General features: G+C 44.2%; 1 protein-coding gene across 3 annotated transcripts in view; it reads left to right on the top strand.

Moving 5' to 3' along the window:
* Window positions 1-19,292, top strand: part of SGMS1 (sphingomyelin synthase 1) — a 193,765-nt gene that overhangs the window by 109,295 nt on the left and 65,178 nt on the right. The window contains exon 1 of one of the 3 annotated variants that reach the window (XM_040362060.1): window positions 12,004-12,212. The exons of the other annotated variants lie outside the window; for them this stretch is intronic. The gene's annotated coding sequence lies outside the window, so the exon portion shown is untranslated. Of the gene's footprint in view, window positions 1-12,003; window positions 12,213-19,292 lie in introns of those variants that run through there. 3 annotated transcript variants of the gene reach the window in all.

A 19,292-nucleotide genomic window follows, 5' to 3' on the forward strand; every position in this document is an offset into this window, starting at 1 on the left:
TAAAAAACGACTGTGTAGGCTCCAGAGCATTTTTCTCGATGTGAAAAATGGGCATTTAAAATTTTGAACATGCTCTATTTTTTTCTTGTAGTTTTTCACATCGTCATTTTTCATCATCGTGTGTAGGCTTTAACAACGGGGGAAAAAACACGCATGCTCAGAAGCAGGTTATGAGAAGGGAAATTTGCATAATCAGCCCAAAGGGTGTCGCCAATCGATTGGAACTCCCCCTTTATAGTGCCGTTGTACGTGTGGTGTACGTTACCGCGTTTGCTCAAGCATTTTTTCACGATTGCGTGTATGCAAGGCAGGCTTGACAAGAATCGCGTTGAGAAAAACGTAGATTTTTTTTTTTCCATGACATGAAAAATGGTCGTGTGTGCTTAACATGTATTTATAATAAAACCCTTCATATTGGCCACATAAAAAATAAAAATCAAGACACACGCGCCCCATCCACTTTAAATGACCCGTGTTTTTGCAGCTGTTCCCGCATAAACCATTGTATAGTAATTGTAGGAATCGGTTAATATCATTACTATTGCTTCATCTTTTGAGTACAGTTGCATTGCGGCTGTGTGTCTCTGTGGTCAGATAACCACAGTGGGCTACAGGGAAGTTACGCTGCTGGTTTCCGTAGTCCAGGTACATGGGATGGGCTGACAATGCAGCAGGTCTTTAGAAAGACGCCCAAGTTTCAGTTTTGGCAAAGAGGAGTTTTCGTTATCTTTTCATAGCAGAATTTCCGTGTGTGTGTGTGTGTTTTTTTTTTTTAAGGCACATTTGCATTCCAATAATAGTTTAAAGAGAAACCGCCCATCACAAGCCTGACTGTGCAGACAAAAATGTGGGCTGACCGCTTTTCCAAAAGCAGCCTGCTTGGGTGACTTTATGGAGACCTGACATGGCAACATGGGGGGATAAGGACATACAGCACTCACCTGTTACCCCCTTTAGGCCCCTTTCACTCGGGGCAGCAGAGGTGCTGTGGCGGTATAGTGGTGCGATTTTTTTTTTCTTTCTTTTTTTTGGGCGGCGGCGCCGCTATACCATCATATTTACCACGATATTCGGCCGCTAGTAGTGCGGTTTTAACCCCCCGATAGCGGCCGAAAAAAGTTAATACCGCCGGCAATGCGCCTCTGTAGAGGCGCATTGCCGGCAGTATTACCGCGGTTTTCCATTGATTTCAATGGGAAGGAGCGGTAAACACCCCGCACCTATACCGCTCCAAAGATGCGGCTAGCAGGACTTTTGGTGCGGTCCTGGTAGCGCACTGCTTCAGTGTGAAAGCCTTCCGGCTTTCACATTGAAGACTGCAGGGCACGATTTTTTCAGGCGGTATAGCAGCGCTATTTTTAGCGCTAAACTGCCTGAGAAACGTGTCGGTGTGAAAGGGGCCTAATATTATATAACCAAGGGAGCAGTGATGTTTTGTGGACCAAGGGCCAAGATATTTAGCTTCAGTTGCTTCATTTATTCAATAGGATGGGATACAAAGATTCATCTTGAAGAGTACGTTTGCTATGGATTGTATGTATTGGGGGCTGAACATCCCAGCCAGGGCACCAATCTCCAGCCTTTGAACTTTGAAAACAGTCAAGCTGGGGTATAATTTTGCTTTCATTGTATAACCGAGAGATCTTTTTATAAGTTGCGTTAGCATATGTTTCTGAGATTCAAAAAGGTCAGGTTGTAAAAGAAGATGGAAATGCTGGATTTAAAGGGTAACTCTACTTTCGTGGGGGGAAAACAGAGAAAAAATGATTATAGAGTATACAACTGTGGCAAAAGTCCTATTGTGATTGAGGCCCGGTTCACACTTGTGCGATGCCAGACATTGCATGTAATTCGGATGTTCACATTACATGCGATGTCTGTGCGGTGCGATAGCCATACAGATAGTATGGCTGATATCGCACCGCATTTGGTCCAAAGACGCACAGGACCCTTTTTTCTGTAAGGACCAGAATCGCATCGCATGTGTGTTCACACACATACGATCCGAACCGTCAGTTCACACTGCGATATGCGAGCTGATATGGGGGTGTCGTTAAGATATGACACTCCCCAGCGGTTCGCGTATGGCAGTAAGAATGCGTGTCGGGTGCGATGCTGGAACCCGAAGTAGATTTGCGGTGTTCTTGCATCGCACAAGTGTGAACCAGGCCTTAATGTTGTTAAAAATTACCTTTCCTTTTCAATCTGCAGCCGCCATAATTTTCTGAAAATGCAATGCAATAAGGCTAACTGGCGGTGTTCTGTACACAGAATGTGTTGAGAATACCCCCCAGGAACATAATTTCCTGCTGGTGTGATTGGCTCACTGATTTTCCCAGAAGTCAGCGCCAAGATGCAAGTCAGATTTCAGGCATTCCCTGGAACAAAAATATCATTTTTGGTGAGATACTCCCAATAGGAAATCGCGCCTAAAGGGATGCAGGCCCAGCAGGTTTCCTCATTAGTGCCCTGCAGATGCACAGCTGATAGATAATTATGAAACCACTCCCATTAGATTCACTTTCACACATGAGCACAGAGAAACACACAGGGATTTTTTCAGTATAACAAAAGTTAGTATTCTGCAGTTTGTTAAAATCCTTGCTCTGTACATGGATCACCCAGGGGGGGGGGGGGGGGTGGATGTTTTTTTTTTTTTCTCTCAACAAAAAGTGGAGTTATGCTTGAAGTGTCTAACCTTGTAAAGCAAACCTACTACTTTTCATGTTGATTGCAAAAGATCAGGTCTTGGGTTTGGTATTCATCCTCCAGTACTTGTCCTGAACTTCGTCAAGAACCACCTTCTTCCAGTTATTGGGGAGCCTGTGGCAATCTCCCCTGTCTCTCACAATGCAGGGCTGGGTGCCTGTTTGGGGTCCATAATTCTGTGTCTGACCCGGAGGCAGCGAGGAAACCTGCGTAGCGATTTATGCAACAGGAGGCCAATGGTAAGTGGAATTAAATTACAGGTTCCAGATGGTGCCTGCTATCCAACCAGTCTGTTAAGCTGGCCATACGCTGTGCCACTTTCGGCTGGTTCTTTATGGCCAACTTTCCTTTTCCTGGCATTGTAAAGACGTGCTTCTTTCACTGCTGCAGGCATATGAAATACGAGGGCAAGAGATGACGCGCTGACATGTATTAACTGCTGCCAAAACCAGTTGGACAATAAACTGTGCACTCAAAATAAGAAAAAAAAATGCAGTGCTAATGAGAAATATTGAATAATAGTAAGTACAAAATGTATTCAAAAAAAGTAAAACGCACATCAAATTAATATTTAAAGCATAAGTCACAAAGAAAAAAAGTTTGTGCAATCATGAAATCATAGTTATCCAAATGTATGTGATTTGCTTCCACCACCGTGATAAGGTGGACTTTTACCAAATAAATAAAACTCTATTCCCATCATGGATATACAATAAAACAAAGCATCCACATAGCGTAAGTCCGTAAAAAACACTTTTAATAAAACAAAGGGTTGGAGGTACTTAATGTCTCTGCATTGATCAAGCATGTAAGATCAGTCAATGCGGCAATGAATCGTGAAACAGCTTCTGTACACAGCAAGGCGTGGCGACGGCACGTACGTGGACTCCGCCCTATATGTTTCGTCACAACTAACATCATCGGGGGCATGCCTTCGTTACATTTGAACCTGCCTCTTCTTTCATTCCTGAAGTTGGAAAACGTGAGCTGCCTTATTCATCATTATATTGGTGTTTAAGACTCCGTAATAGAGTCCTATTTATTTGTTAAGAGTCCATCTTATCACGGTGGTGGAAGCAGATCACATATACATTTGGAATACTATGATTTCATGATTGTGCGGACACTTTTTTTTTTTTCTTTGGGACTTATGGTTTAAATATTCATTTGTGTGTTTTATGTATGAATTTTGTACATAATATTATTCAATATGTCTCCTTATTGTATTTTTCCTTTTAATATAAAATACAAGCACCTAGGAAAAAACCTACAGAAGCCACCTATACTCTCCCAGATCATTCTGACAGATAAAGCTTTGGCACTTGATTGTACTAAATAATGCCCAACCTTCCTACCTCCTGCCTGCACATTCTTATTGGCCATAGAAGCTGCCCAACATGGTGGTAAACCAATAGGAATCTGTGGGGTCAGGACTAAGGCTGGGCCATACATTATACAATTTTCTTATAATATTTTCATTTACCAAACCCAAATAATATAAGGTCAAACCTTGACACTTTCAATTTGTATGCAATCAGGTAGGCCCTTGCACTACAGTTGAATAAGAAAATTGTGTAATGTGTGGCCAGCCATAGCTGCAAGCTCTGACATTAGGCCAGTCATAGTCTGAGCTTATTGCTTTCATACAACCACCATGTTGATAGGGTAATCTGTCCGGTCAGGGTAACTTATTGATTATTGCTAGCGGCTATACCAGCCTCTAGTGATAATCGGATGTAAAATCCAGTAGGCTGGTTGTACCCAAGTTTATCAATCGATCAACTTGGATCAATTCAGCCTTGCCCATACATGGCTTGAATCTTGAATTGTCTATGGCAGGGATCCTCAAACTACGGGCCCTCCAGCTGTTGTAGAACTACACATCCCATGAGGCATTGTAACACACTGACTTCACAGACATGACTAGGCATGATGGGAATTGTAGTTCCTGAACAACTGGAGGGCCGTAGTTTGAAGACCCATGGTCTATGGCTTGTCTTACTCGGAAGTGTTAGAACGTTGCATTTCAAAATGGCCCAAACAGGAAGGTTTAGGAGGCTCCTGCAGATATCTATGTGTCTGCATTTGGCACCTGCATCACATTGCTCTCCTCCCATTGACAGGGTCTCTTGTCAATTTAATTTTTTTTATTAAATTCTTCCATAAAACAAACGGAGGACATCATGTAAAATTCATAACAAACTAGAGCTGTGATTAATCGTAAAAGAAAAAAAAAATCACAATCTCGATTCAACCCCCTCACGATCTTAATCTAGCATTTCCACGATTCATGTAACAAGTGCAGAGCCAATCTCTGCTCACAGCTGTCAAAAAAAAAAAGGGCAGCCAGCAAATTTTGTCACAAGATTGGTCAGCGCTAAGAGATAAAAAGAAACTTTGCATCATTTGGTTCTTTTTAGATCAGGCGAAGGCAAACTCGGCCCTCCAGTTGTTTTGAAACTACAAGTCCCATGAGACATTGCAAGACCCTGACAATCACAGGCATGGCTCCTAGAGGCAGAGGCATGATGGGAATTGCAGTTTCACCACAGCTGGAGAGCCGAGATTGCCCACCCCTGTTTTAGATCAAAGCGATAAACTTCAGTCTGCAAATGAGGGCAGTTTAACCACTGAAAGACTAAACCTTTTTCTGACACTTGTTGCTTACAAGTTAAACCATTTTTTTTGTTGCTAGAAAATCACTTTGGACCTCCAAACATTATATCTATGTATTTTCTTGGCAGAGGCCCTAGAGAATAAAATGGCGATTGTTGCAATATTTTATGTTGCATTGTATTTGCGCAGCAGTCTTTCAAATGCAATTTTTGGGGAATAAATACACTTTAATGAAATAAAAAAAGAAAAAACACGTAGTTGGCCCATTTTTTTGTATAATGTGAAAGATGTTATGCTGAGAATCGTGCGAGAATCGTGATCATTATTGTAAGCAAAAAAATTTGAGTCTCCTTTTATCCAGAATTGTGCAGCTCTATAACAAACCAACAATCCAATAGAGATGTATAGCGAGAGGATATGCTTGAGTCACAGAATCAAGACATCTACAAGAATTGACAGTGGTTAAGCAAAAGTAACGCAATAACCAGTTTAGCTGCGCAAACTCGAGCCGTTGGTTCAGCAAGGCACGGGGGTGACTCTAAGTAGAGAGTTCAGTAGTGTGTAGACATTGTACTCCTACATTCTACATTAGACACAAGCTTAGTCTAATATCAGAGGCTAGTGTTTATTGACCGCATATTTCGCAAGTACAAATCTCAGTCTCATTACAGGAGGCCTTATTGTTTAGTGTAAGGTTCAGTGAATACATCCAACTGAATATGAAAGCCTTAAGTGCTAAGCAAAGCACTACCTCCTTGGGTATTATTTTCCTTTATGATTGTGCAATAAAGTGCGCCTTGTGCAATATACATATCCAGCATTCTTTATACTTATCAGTACTGGTTGCTGGGAATTCCTGTTTATATGTGTTTCATTTACTGATGCATGTCTTTCCTCTCAACCCTGTTTTTTTTTACAATTTGAATAGAAGTGTTGCCATTGAGGTTTTGTTTTCGGTCACAAAGCCTGCCTTATAACAGTATAACAAAAGGCAAACTTTTCTTTTTTAGTTTTTGATAAGAGTGAAGAGGAATTAGAACAGCTGCCAAGTTTTTACTGCTTGCTATGCCCCAGTTGACGTGAAATTAAAATCTGTTCCCTTGAAGCATGTTATGTGCTTGTGCTGTGTCATTTGGACCCCTGTATCACCTGCAATACCAGGCTGATCTTGCCTGGCTATACCCTCCCCCCTGTAAACTGACCACGGTATATCATGGCTGATGAGCCCTGACACTGTGGTCAGTTTACGTGCCTCCGTCATAGCCCTGTTGTCTCCCCTGTGCTCTATCCCCTCCTCCTTCCCTGCCTGTCAGCTTTGTGTTCATGCCGCTTCGCTCCCCACCGCCTCCCCCCCTGCTGCTCAAATTATGGTTACAATTGCATAATCCTCTCTATGTATTAATGTAATGTGCCCTGTGTCTATGCCTTATAAAAATGATGCAATTCTACCTGTTTCAGAGCGCTTATTGGTGGTCACGTGATCCACCGTCTCTTTTCTCTCTCGCATGACAGCCTCTCTCCTTCTCCCCTCTCTCTCCTTTTCGCCCCCCTCTCTCTCTCCCCTCCTGGCTGACGTCAGCAGGGAATCCTGAGCCCCGCCCACTGCAGCGGTCAGGCCGAGAGAGGAGCGAGAGGGCAGATCACGTGACTCTGAAATAGGTATATTGCAGCCTTCTTTTTATAAGGCATAGCAAAAAGTGCATTACATTAATACATGGAGAGAATTATGTAATTTTAACCTAGTGGGTTAACAAACTCTTTAATGGGCACACAGGTGGATTATGCCATAATGTGCACATCATGTAAGCTCATGACTTACCTGTCAAACAAAGTCCTCCAGCGCTGACAGCAGTGCTGTCAGCGCTCCAGCTGGTCACAAACGCTTCCATCCCCTCCCAGTCTTCTCTCCACATTTTGCTTTGTTTGGCCACCTGACTGGCCCAGGCCACAATGATGTCACTCGGGCACATACCTACAAGAGTCACTTCATCACAGCATTAAGTGGTTCCGTAAATGTGCTTTGAGCTGTGCACATATGTCCCAGTGTACATTACCACTGACAGGCCAGGAGAAGCATTTCACAGAAGAGATCCATTAGGGTTTCTTTTTTTTTTTTTTTAACCCTACCTGTCGGTGGTTTTTAAATGTTTGAGTTTTTTTTTAATTCAAATAACAAACATGGTATACTTGGCAGCCTCGATCCTCCTCTTCAGGGGTCCCCCGCTGACACTCCAGACCCCTCCTCTCCTGGTCGAGAGACGCTGCTCCTGTGCACATCGCTGGATTGGATCGGGTTAAGGAAAGTATAAGGAGGGCCAATGGGGATTTTGCAGCACAGGTTTTTCACCCTAATGTATAGAATGTGTTAAGGTTAAACAACCTTGAGGGTTTGGAACCACTTTATTATTGCTTTAAGGAGCTGTACCCCCTTTATTTGGCATTCTTACTGTTATCAGTGAAAGAAAATGCCAACTTTTGGGTTGTCACCAGACTGTGCACATGCAGCTCCGTTTACATGCCACAGAAGACTGTAAGCAGGTGTATTTGATTGCATGTCTCTTCTGCAATAAGACGCCTGCTCCTTGTACGGTTTTTATGTCGCCTTTTAGCCCCGCTTTAAGTTTCTTACGCACCCCCTAACTAATAGGAAAGACCTTCTGAAACCGAATCCGTCTTTCAATTTTCATACAGTTAAAGTGGTTATAAAGGCTTTTTACCTTTTTTATGTTATGCATTCTATGTATGAAGGTAATAAACCTTCTGCAAACTGCCCCCCCCCCCTCGATCCAGCGATGTGCACTGGAGCCACGGCTATCCCATTGGCTGAGATACGGCAGTGAGTGCCATTGGCTCCCACTACTGTCAATCACAGCCAGTGATCCAATGAGAAAGGAAAGGGGTGGTGTTCATGCCGTGGCTCTGTAACTTATGGACGCATAGAGCTGGGCTCTGGCGTTTGCTATTGGGGACACTGGTTGAGGAGAGGAGCACCTGCAGGAGACCCGAGAAGAGGAGGATCCATTGTACAGTGTAGGCAAGTATAACATGTTTGTTTAAAAAACTAAAATAACCTTTCATATAACTTTAATGTGAAAGTGAAATGCTGATTGTTGTGATAGAAGATGTGTAATGTGGTGGGGTCATCCCACAACAGGAAGATGTCTGCCTAGGTGGCACAATGTTGCTCTTCTACTTTGTTGACAGTGCCGTGCCTCAGTATTTAAATATGGTTGAATACAAAGGATAATTCCCAGACAATAATTCCCGGACAAGAGATATTTCTTTTAGCCTTGCATGTGGCTCTTTGTAGGGAAAACAGTAAGGTAAGCGGCAATTGTTCCCTGTCGGTCCTGATAGCGATGTGTACACATTATTTGTGTCTGAAGGAACGCTAATTGTTGCAACCAAAACAAAAGCTGCTTTTTCAGTCTGTACTGTACTGTATATTGTTCCCACACTGCATGTAGTTAATTATCTACATCCTGTAGGCTTTATTAAAGGGGTCCAGTGTTTCTGCTCAGGCTATCTACATAGAATAGGGACAGTGATTGCAACGCCTATTATATTTGTATGATGAAATACTGGGCTGATTGCTGTGAACTTATCAAGTCAGCTTAGAGTAGCATCGTTTCTCTAAGTTGCATTTAAAGCTAATTTATACAAAAGCAGCTAAACTGGTTAACAATTGAAAATTCAAAAATTCTAACCTGCTTTAAAGGGATTGTAAACCCTCATGGAAAGCACTGTAATGCATTCTATGCATTAGGGTGAAAATTTTTTTTTAGTGCTGCAGCCCCCCCTTCTACTTACCTGGATGCTGTCATCCTCCAGGAACGAGCACACAATCTCTAGCTGGTGTATTGTGTCCCGATTGGATAGATTGATAGCAGCACAGCCATTGGCTCCTGCTGCTGTCAATCAAATCCAATGACGTGGTGCCGGGGCCGAGTCCTGTATTCTGTGTGATTGAACAGAGATGTGGCACTCGGGAGCTCGCCCGCATATGTGTCCACCAAGGACAGCGCTTCTCCAACGTGGACACTTGATGCAGGGAGGAGCCACCAGCACCGCTGAGGTACCCTAGAAGAGTAGGTTCGGGGCCACTCTGTACAAAACGAACTGCACAGTGGAGGGAAGTACGACATGTTGTTTAAAAATAAAAATAAAGAACGAGGGTTTCCACCCCCTTTATAACACAACTAAATGTTAATGCAACAGTTACATTTATCACCAGCCGCTGTCATCTTTTTCCTGGCTACTTCCAGACTCTAGAGCAGGGGTCCTCAAACTACGGCACTCCAGATGTTGTAGAACTACACATCCCATGAGGCATTGTAACACATTGACATTCACAGACATGACTAGGCATGATGGGAATTGTAGTTCCTGAACAACTGGAGGGCCGTAGTTTGAAGACCCATGCTCTAGACTTTTGATTTACGCAGTGGGAGAATGACGTCATCCTGCAAATGGGGAGTTAGTCATTCCAGCACAGCATGTGATGGAACCACACACTGAGCTGCTTGTTATTGCAGACGGGATCTCACATGCCTCTTCTGCAATAAAGAGCTGTCTGCTTGCAGTTTTTTTACTAGTTTGTGGTTCTAAGGCCTAAAGCCTCATGCACATGGGCCAGAATCTCGCCAGGGAAAAAAAAACTGGGACCTGTCACGTGTCCCAGGTGATCGCCTACAGGGAGGGGCCGCTAAAAGGCGATATGACGTATCGCCTTAGTGGTCCCTGGGCGGAAGGAGGAAGTGGGACAGGAAGTCCCACTCCTGCTGAAGCCCCACCCCCCCCAAGAAAATGACATGCCAAATGTGACATGTAAGGGGGCGAGGAGTGGATTAAGTGGAAGTTCCACTTTTGGGTGGAACTCCGCTTTGAAGGCCAGATTCTCGTACATACGCGGATCTTTGCGCGGGTGTAACGTATCCGATTTACGTTACGCCTCCGCAACTTAGACGGGCAAGTGCTGTATTCTCAAAGCACTTCCCCTGTAAGTTGCGGCGGCGTAGCGTAAATCGTCCGGCGTAAGCCCGCCTAATTCAAATGTGGGACAGGGGGGCGTGTTTTATGTTAATGTTTTGTGATTTGACGTGATTGACGTTTTTCACGAACGGCGCATGTGCCGTCCGTGGAAATGTCCCAGTGTGCATTGCTCCTAATACGCCGCTAGGACGTATTGGTTTTGACGTGAACGTAAATTACGCCCAGCCCCATTCACGACGAGTTACGCAAACGACGTAAAATTTTCAAATTTCGTCACGGGAACGACGGCAATACTTAACATTGGTACGCCGCACTTACGCCACCATATAGCAGGGGTAACTTTACGCCGGGAAAAGACTAACGTAAACGGCGTAACTGTTCTGCGTCGGCCGGGCGTACGTTTGTGAATTCGCGTATCTAGCTTATTTACATATTTTGACACGTAAATCAGTGTACACGCCCCTAGGGGCCAGCGTAAATATGCAGTTACGATCCAACGGTCTCTTACGCCTGTCGAATCTAAGGGACATCTATGCGTAACTGATTCTAAGAATCAGGCGCATAGATACGACGGCGCAACTCAGAGATACGACGGCGTATCTGGAGATACGCCGTCGTATCTCTTTTGAGAATCTGGCCCTAAGTGTTTTTACCTTAATGTATTCTATGCATTAAGTTAATTCTGCGAATTCTTTTGCGAATTTGAGCCGTTGCGATCGCTCAGGTTCGCAAGTCATTAAAATAACATTGTTTTTGATAAGTGGCGTTCACATCAGTGCGATGTGAATCTAAGCTGCAGGAAAAAAGGGTCCTGTGCGAGTTTGATCCGCGTGCAATGCGAATTCAGCTCTATAGACTGGCATTCCCCGAAATCGTGGCCGCGATTATGAAGAGAGCCGGTAGGTAGTGTGCCAGCCTGGGCCCACCTTCAGCCCCAGTTCACACTAGAACACGGTGCAGGAAACGTACAATCATTTCCTGCACCACTTTCAAATCAGATTGCCCTTGCGATCCGCAGTGTGTGTTTGTGCAATGTTAACCAAATGCAGGTCGCAAACCCCTGCGTTTGCCTGCACCAGATTGCATGTTACAAAACGACCATGTGATCCAGTTGCAGTGCGTTTCTAAAATTGGTGCATGCTTTACCTTGGTGCGATGCGGTGCAGTTTAAACCCATTTAAGATGATTGGTCTCAAATCACACCGCCTTGAATCGCATGTGACTTGCACAGTGCGATTCATGGTGTGAAGCAGGGCTTGGTGCACGGCTTGCTGAGGCGGTACCTGCAAGGAAGGGGGAGCAGACAGCACTGGTGGGGGACTCCAGAAAAGCAGGTAAGGGACTGCTCTGTGCAATATTTTTGGAAAATAAGACTATCATTTAGTGTCACTTTAAATACAGTTGGCCACATGTATGTTCAGTTTTCTTCTGGAGTGCCCTGGAAACCCTAAGCACTTTGTTAAACAAATGCCAAATTCAGTGCTGCCATCCCCCCTCATTATTGGTCAAAGGTAATATCAGTTCTTTGCTTTTCGGCAGTATGGTAATTTCAGACGTTTAGACTGTCTGGCAGGTTTACTTTTTGCAGCAAGTTCTCACAGGTATTGCTGGGATGTTTCGTTTTCTGTTGTCTGTGTTTTCATGTGCTAATGAGTGGAGATCCGGTATTGCGGGTTATGTAGGCCCACCTTTCTTTCAGGTTCTTCTAGTCTGAGGCTGAAGGCTATTGCTCTGCATTCCTCCCTTGTAATATGAACCTTGGTTTGTAGGAAGCATGTTGCTTGCCATGTGCTTGAGAATAATAATGCTAGCAGATGTTTTGAAGGCACTTTTCCTCTGGCTTTCTGCTTCAATTCATGTTCTCGGCTTTCAAGGGCTCTGATTTTCTAAATCTGGTAAGTACGGAGGACTGGAGTCGTACCTTGTATAGTGAATTGTTGTATTTGCCTAGGCTATCTTTTATTTCCCGCAGTTAGAAATCCTTCTTATGACTCATAGAGGTCAGTGACTTACCGGGAAGAAATGTTGTTTCCGAGTCGCATGGCATGTTTTCGGTGTGCATCAGTTTCGGTAATTTGCCTTCTTATTAAGTTCAATTAATTTTGGATTAGTGCTCGGTTTTCTCATGGTTTTTGCCTAAGCTGTGCATTGCTTGAAATGTTCTTGTTAACATTCCACATTTTGAAAGTCATTGTCATATACTAGGGTTGTACCGATACCAGGACCGATACCGAGTATTTGCGGGAGTACTTGTACTCCCGCAAATGCCCCCGATGCCTGAATAGAATACTTGCCCCCCCAGACATGGCTGGATATATGTGGGGGGACATGGCTGGGTATATGTGGGGGGACATGGCTGGGTATATGTGGGGGGACATGGCTGGGTATATGTGGGGGGACATGGCTGGGTATATGTGGGGGGACATGGCTGGGTATATGTGGGGGGACATGGCTGGGTATATGTGGGGGGACATGGCTGGGTATATGTGGGGGGACATGGCTGGGTATATGTGGGGGGACATGGCTGGGTATATGTGGGGGGACATGGCTGGGTATATGTGGGGGGACATGGCTGGGTATATGTGGGGGGACATGGCTGGGTATATGTGGGGGGACATGGCTGGGTATATGTGGGGGGACATGGCTGGGTATATGTGGGGGGACATGGCTGGGTATATGTGGGGGGACATGGCTGGATATATGTGGGGGGACATGGCTGGATATATGTGGGGGGACATGGCTGCAATATGTGGGGGGACATGGCTGCAATATGTGGGGGGACATGGCTGAATATATGTGGGGGGACATGGCTGAATATATGTGGGGGGACATGGCTGCATATATGTGGGGGGACATGGCTGCATATATGTGGGGGGACATGGCTGCATATATGTGGGGGGACATGGCTGCATATATGTGGGGGGACATGGCTGCATATATGTGGGGGGACATGGCTGCAATATGTGGGGGGGACATGGCTGCATTTGGGGACACATTTAAAAAAAAAGTATCGGTACTTGTACTCGGTCCTACAAAAGTGGTATCGGGACAACCCTATCATATACAGTAGATGGTCCCTGCTGACGTCTCCTAGTTTGTTACACTGTCACACATGGGGTTGTCACCTCATCCCTTCAAACCCGAACACATATGAAATACACAGGTTCTGAGGCTAAGTTAATGCAGATAAGGCACCAAGTGAGGGTAATTACCACTTTAATAAGCCACGAACCTGTGTAATTAATGTGTTTGGGTTTAAAGGGATGAGGTGGCAACCCTGGTCACACAACCATTCGTATCCAATAAAGTTTATCTTTGTGCTGAGTCGGTACTTAAGGCTGGGTTCACACTACTACACTACTTTCATCCTACTTTGCTCTGTGTTCAATGTTTCCCTATGAGAGCGTCTTGTAGCGTCCTACACAAGTCGGTCCGACTTTGAAAATGCTCCCTGTACTACTTTTGGTCCTACATTGATCCTACTTCAGGCCCATTGAATATCATTGAAGTCGGACCAAAGTAGTATCCTGTTCATGAAAGTAGGATGGATGTAGGACCAATGTAGGATAAATGTAGGACCAATGTAGCAGAGCAAAGTAGGGTGGAAGTAGTGTGAACCCAGCCTCAGGCTAGCTAGTGAAATCATTTTTTTCAGCCGATGGGAAGCAAAGTGAGTAGATGTCAAACTGCAAATCTAGTGCCTGTTGGCTATGAACCGAAGATATTAGATTATTTTTATTTTATAGAAGAATCAGACAAATACAGTGCAGTCCAAGACCAAAAGACAATGCGATGAGGCTGCTAGAACTCTGCAGCTAAAAATGCAACGTTTACTGGCAATCACCTTTTTTTGTTTTTGTTTATACTCTATATGCCCCGCCATGTTGGCGTATGAGTTTATCTACATAGCTTTTTTTTTCTGCCTTTAAATGCCTATCACTTGTGTACAGACTACGTTCGTTATTTTCTGCTCAAATGCTCCTAAACGCGTGCGTTCATGCTTTATTGTATTATAGCCTCTAGCAGTAATCGCTGTGTTCTCCTGGCCGGGACGGCCCCCCCCCCCACCAAGAGAACACAGTGGCTCTGCAGGAGGGATTCCCCCATCAACACGTGGTTGCAGGAAAGAAAATTGCTCCGTCTATGGCCAGAATAACTTTTTCAACTTCATTGTTTTGCCACTTCTTTATTTATTTTTTCCTCTTTGCCAGTTGAAGATGTGAAGGAGGGATGAGACATTGTACAGCAAAGCTATAAGATGCTTAAAGGCTTATCGTCTGTCAGTTTAGCTGAATGGCAGAACTAAATAGACAGTGATAGGCATGTTTTGTTTATTGTTTATAAATATACTAGTACAGGGTTTGACAAATTTGCTTGGAATCTAGGAGCCAGCTAAAAAAGTTAGGAGCCAGAAAACGCACCCCGTCCCGAGGAGCTTGCGCGCAGAAGCGAGCACATACGTGAGCAGCGCCCGCATATGTAAACAGTGTTCAAACCACACATGTGAGGTATCGCAGCGATTGGTAGAGCGAGAGCAATAATTCTAGCCCTAGACCTCCTCTGTAACTCAAAACATGCGACCTGTAGATTTTTTTAAACGTCGCCTATGAACATTTTAAAGGGTAAAAGCTTGATCTGATTTTTCTGTGGATTTTTGTCCGAAAGGGCATTGGCTGTGAACTTGTTCTGCATACACACGGCAGAACATTTTCAGCCAACATTCACCAAATCACGTGATATTTCAGCTCTTTACCGCCACCCTTTGGGCAACTTCTGCTATTGCCTGATGTTTAGCATTGGTTCTGAGCATGCGTGTTTGTACTTTGGATTTTATTCCGATGGACTTGTGTACACACGATCGGATGATCCGACGTAACACATTTGTTATCAAAGTTTGAGAGCATTCACAGCGAACATTTGTCCATGGAAATTCCAACATCAATTGTCCGATGGAGCATACAGACACTCGTACTGTCTGATATAACCGTCCGTCGGACCGTTGTTGTCGGAAAGTCCGATCGTGTGTATGGGCTTTTAGTGCGGCTTTGAAATTGTGCTTATTCAGGGCAATTTTAAAGCCGTAGATCAGTGCAATGTGGATCTCCGATTTCATTGCGACTTGACAGAAGTCCAGAGAAATCGGCTTGCTGTGGGTGACCCGAGCAGGCATGCTCCCAAGCCGCGTCTCTGCATGTCCAATCACACACAGAGCTGCGCCTAGCCCCCACTCCCCTCTCTCCTCATTGGATCTCTGGCTGTGAGTGACAGCAGTGGGAGCCAATGGCTGCTGCGGCTGCCTCAGCCAATGAGGAGTGTGAGTCCCCCAAGAGCCAAGGTTGTTGTGCACTGAATTGCGATGTTGCTCAGGTAGGTATTAGGGGGGGCTGGGAGGGGGGAGGGGAACGCTGCAAACAGTTTTTCACCTCCTTGAAATCTTGAGCCTTTGCAACCACTTCTGGACTCCAGCGGGGGATGCTGTGTGCCGGAGAGAACTGACAACGACTGGGAAGTGACGTCGCCTATTGGCTTACTATGGTGCAATGGGCAGTGGCATTTTGGGAGCGCGGTATACAGCACTCCCAGCCCACCCTAAAGATGCTGCTTGCGTGTGAACGCACCCATTGCAAAGAATGGGAGGCAGTTTTCAGGCGCTTTTACATACGCTATTTCTATTGCTAAAATGCCTTAAAATTGCCTCCGTATGAAAGGGGTCTTGGAGGCAGGAAGAAAAACTTTCTGGTTTGCGTTTGATTGCAGCTTACTGGCAGAAAAATATAAACTTTGTACAAAAAATAAATTCTATGAGCTTCCTTATCAAATCGCATTCCAAATCGACAGCTATTGCCGGAAATGGCACCATGCGAATCGGACTTAGGTGCGATTTTAATAGGTATCTGTGCAGAAACCCGCACAGATGTCTCTGAAATCGCCCCCGAAGTTGGCACTGAAATGCTGCAAGTTCAGCTGAACTCGCACAATTTAATTCCCGCTGTCTGCGTGAACCTAGGCTGAAACTTGATGTTCACATTGTTACACAAGCCGAAGGCCATGTGAAACAGGCCTTTTCCGTATTGCATCTGCACTAATAAAAGCTCCAGTAGTCGCTATCTATTATTACACCTTTGGAACAAAGGGCTCCCTATGGAGTGAGGCACACAATTAGCATGTAGTAGTGATTAATTGTTAACGATTGCACAATGCTCTGAATGTGTGTGATTAATCACTACTACATGCTGCTTGTGTGCCTCACTCCATAGAGAGCCATTTGTTCCAAGTGTGTAGCAGTTGATCACTACTGCTAATGATTAGTCTCTTGCTAATAAAAATCATCAGTGTGCTCCAACCTTAGTTGTAATTTAATTAACACTTTTTACAGGCCTGTGGAGTCATTGTATAAAGTAAGTGGAGTTTTGTATTGATGGATGAGTGCATCGCATCCCCCTCCAGTGCGTGGTCTGAACTAGAGATGCACGATTCTGGATAAAATGAGAATCACGTTTTTTTTGTCCAGAATAAAGATCATGATTCTCGGCGTAACATCTTTCTTATTATACAAAAAATCCACTATTAAATCCACTATTACATCCACTATTACATAAAGTATAACGACCGCCATTTTATTCCCTAGGGTCTCCACTAAAAAAAAAAAATGTGTATGTATATATATATATATATATATATATATATATATATATATATATATATATATATATATATATATATATATATATATATCTTTATCACACAAAATGAATATCTCCTAAACGTGCACCGTTTAGGAGATATTCACCCTGCAGGCAGCCACTGACATCAGCAGCGCATGCGCGCTGAAGGTTCGGAGTATCGTGCCGGAACTTCAGAGCTTTTTACTGGAACTGAGGGCTCCCGCCCGCGCGCATGCGCACAAGTGACGTTGTTGCGGCTCCCGGCACTCACAGCGCCGGAGCCTGCAAACTCGGAGGGAACCCCAGGGAGAACATGTCGACCCCCTCAGCAGTGACTGCCGCTGCGGGGGTTTCGTTCGAAGGCAAGGCTTTCATAATGAGCTAGTATGCGGTGCGATTTTTACAGGGTTTACAACCCCTTTAAGTGGGTAAACTGACCTCATTTGCAGACGTGAATCGTGGAAATGCTGGATTGAGATCGTGGGGGGAGTTGAATTGAGATTGCATTTTTTTTAATGATTAATCGTGCAGCTCTAGTCTGAACTCTAATGTAGAGTCCTCCTCTGTGCTTGCATTGTTGTTCTGGAGCCTAATCGGTACCATTACACTACTTTCAGGTTTACATTAAAATAAAAACAGAAGAAAGAGTTGGAAAACTGACCCCTGATCATTCTATTATCTGTATACAGTGAGCATGGCCGCTGCCAAAATTCAGCGGAATGGCGTCTGTAGAAAAGCAGTACGTTCTAATAAATAATCTTCCCTGGATATGAAAAACCTTTCTCGGTCATGGCGACTTCTGTAAATAATTTTCTGGCAGGGAGCTGCTGTATATTTTAGCGTAAAGTGCTTACATGTAGGCCCAAGCTGTGTGTTTTTGTTTGTTACTTCCAGCGCTTATCCTATGATTGTTTACTGATTGGGGACTTTCAGATAAATGCCGGCAATAAATGTTTTCTCTTCTAATTGTTTCTGGGAAATGCAATAGAAAAATGAGAAAAGAGTCGATGCGCCAGCCATGCTTTTAAGTCATTAGATTTAATGTACTTGCCCTGCATAGTTAGAAAAATGATGTTTTCGGTTTATGAGAATAAAAGACGAGTTTGCACTGTTAGTATTTGAATTTGTTGACGTGATTATCTGGTGAATAGATTGATATTATTATTCCTTTTGCCTTAAAATTGCTAACTGGCTCCTATTATGATTTGACCACTGCTGATTATTACTTTTCTAAAAGCACAAACTGCACATTTTTTTTTCTTTAATGTTTTTGATGCACGCGGTCGCGGTGTGCCAAACCCCTTTCACACTGACGCTATTTTCAGACGATCTAGCGCAAGAAATAGCCTCTGAAAACGGACTCCCATTCATAGCAGTGCGCCTTTTCACACTGGGGGCGGTGCGTTGGCGGGACGTTACGAAAAGCCATGCAAGCAGCATCTTTGGGGCGAGTTGGGAGCGCTGTATTTAGCGCTCCTAAAACGCTCTACCCATTGCAATGAATAGGCAGCTCTTCCAAAGTGCCTTAAAGTGGATGTAAACCCACTCTTATCCTTTCTAAACTACTGCCATAGTGCTGATCTATAAGGATATAGATGCCTCCTGCATGTATCCTTACCTGTCAAATGTTTCCCCTCTGTCTGTTATAAGAACTGAAAAACTGCAGATTCTGTGGGTGGGTCTGTTGTCTGGAGCTCTGTGGGTGGAGTCGTGATGTCAGTAGACTCCCCGCCCACCTCTACACTCCCCTTGTCAACATACATTTTCTCCTGAGTATTTCTTACACTGAATTCTGCTATCACCCAGTCAAAATCCAGAAAAGTAACCACATGACTTCAGAAAAGGAGTGGGGGTGGGAATTAAAAAACAACGCCTGTCTCAGGCTAGTGCATGAGATATGTAAATAACCTGTCATTCACAGCAAGGGGGGAGAACAGACAAAAGTTTTCTCCTGTTTGTCTGTTTATCTCACTGAAAAAAGAAAAGAGGATTGCTCAGAGCTGGATTATTTTTTTGTGGCAAGACTGGGCACAGATGATAGGAAATCTTATACTATACATTGTGACAGCAACAAAAAAAATTGGGTTTACATCCACTTTAAAAGCACTTTCAAAGCGACTTAAAATTGGAGTTTAATAGCTGGATTCATGTACAATTACGACGGCGTATCAGTAGATACGCCGTCGTGACTCTGAATACGCGCCGTCGTACATTTAAGCGTATGCTCAAACTGAGATACGCTTAAATGTTGCTAAGATGCAACCGGCGTAAGTCTCCTACGCCGTTGTATCTTGGCTGCATATTTACGCT

This window comes from Rana temporaria, chromosome 8 (genome assembly GCF_905171775.1).
Source record: "Rana temporaria chromosome 8, aRanTem1.1, whole genome shotgun sequence".
Taxonomy (NCBI): Eukaryota; Metazoa; Chordata; class Amphibia; order Anura; family Ranidae; genus Rana; species Rana temporaria.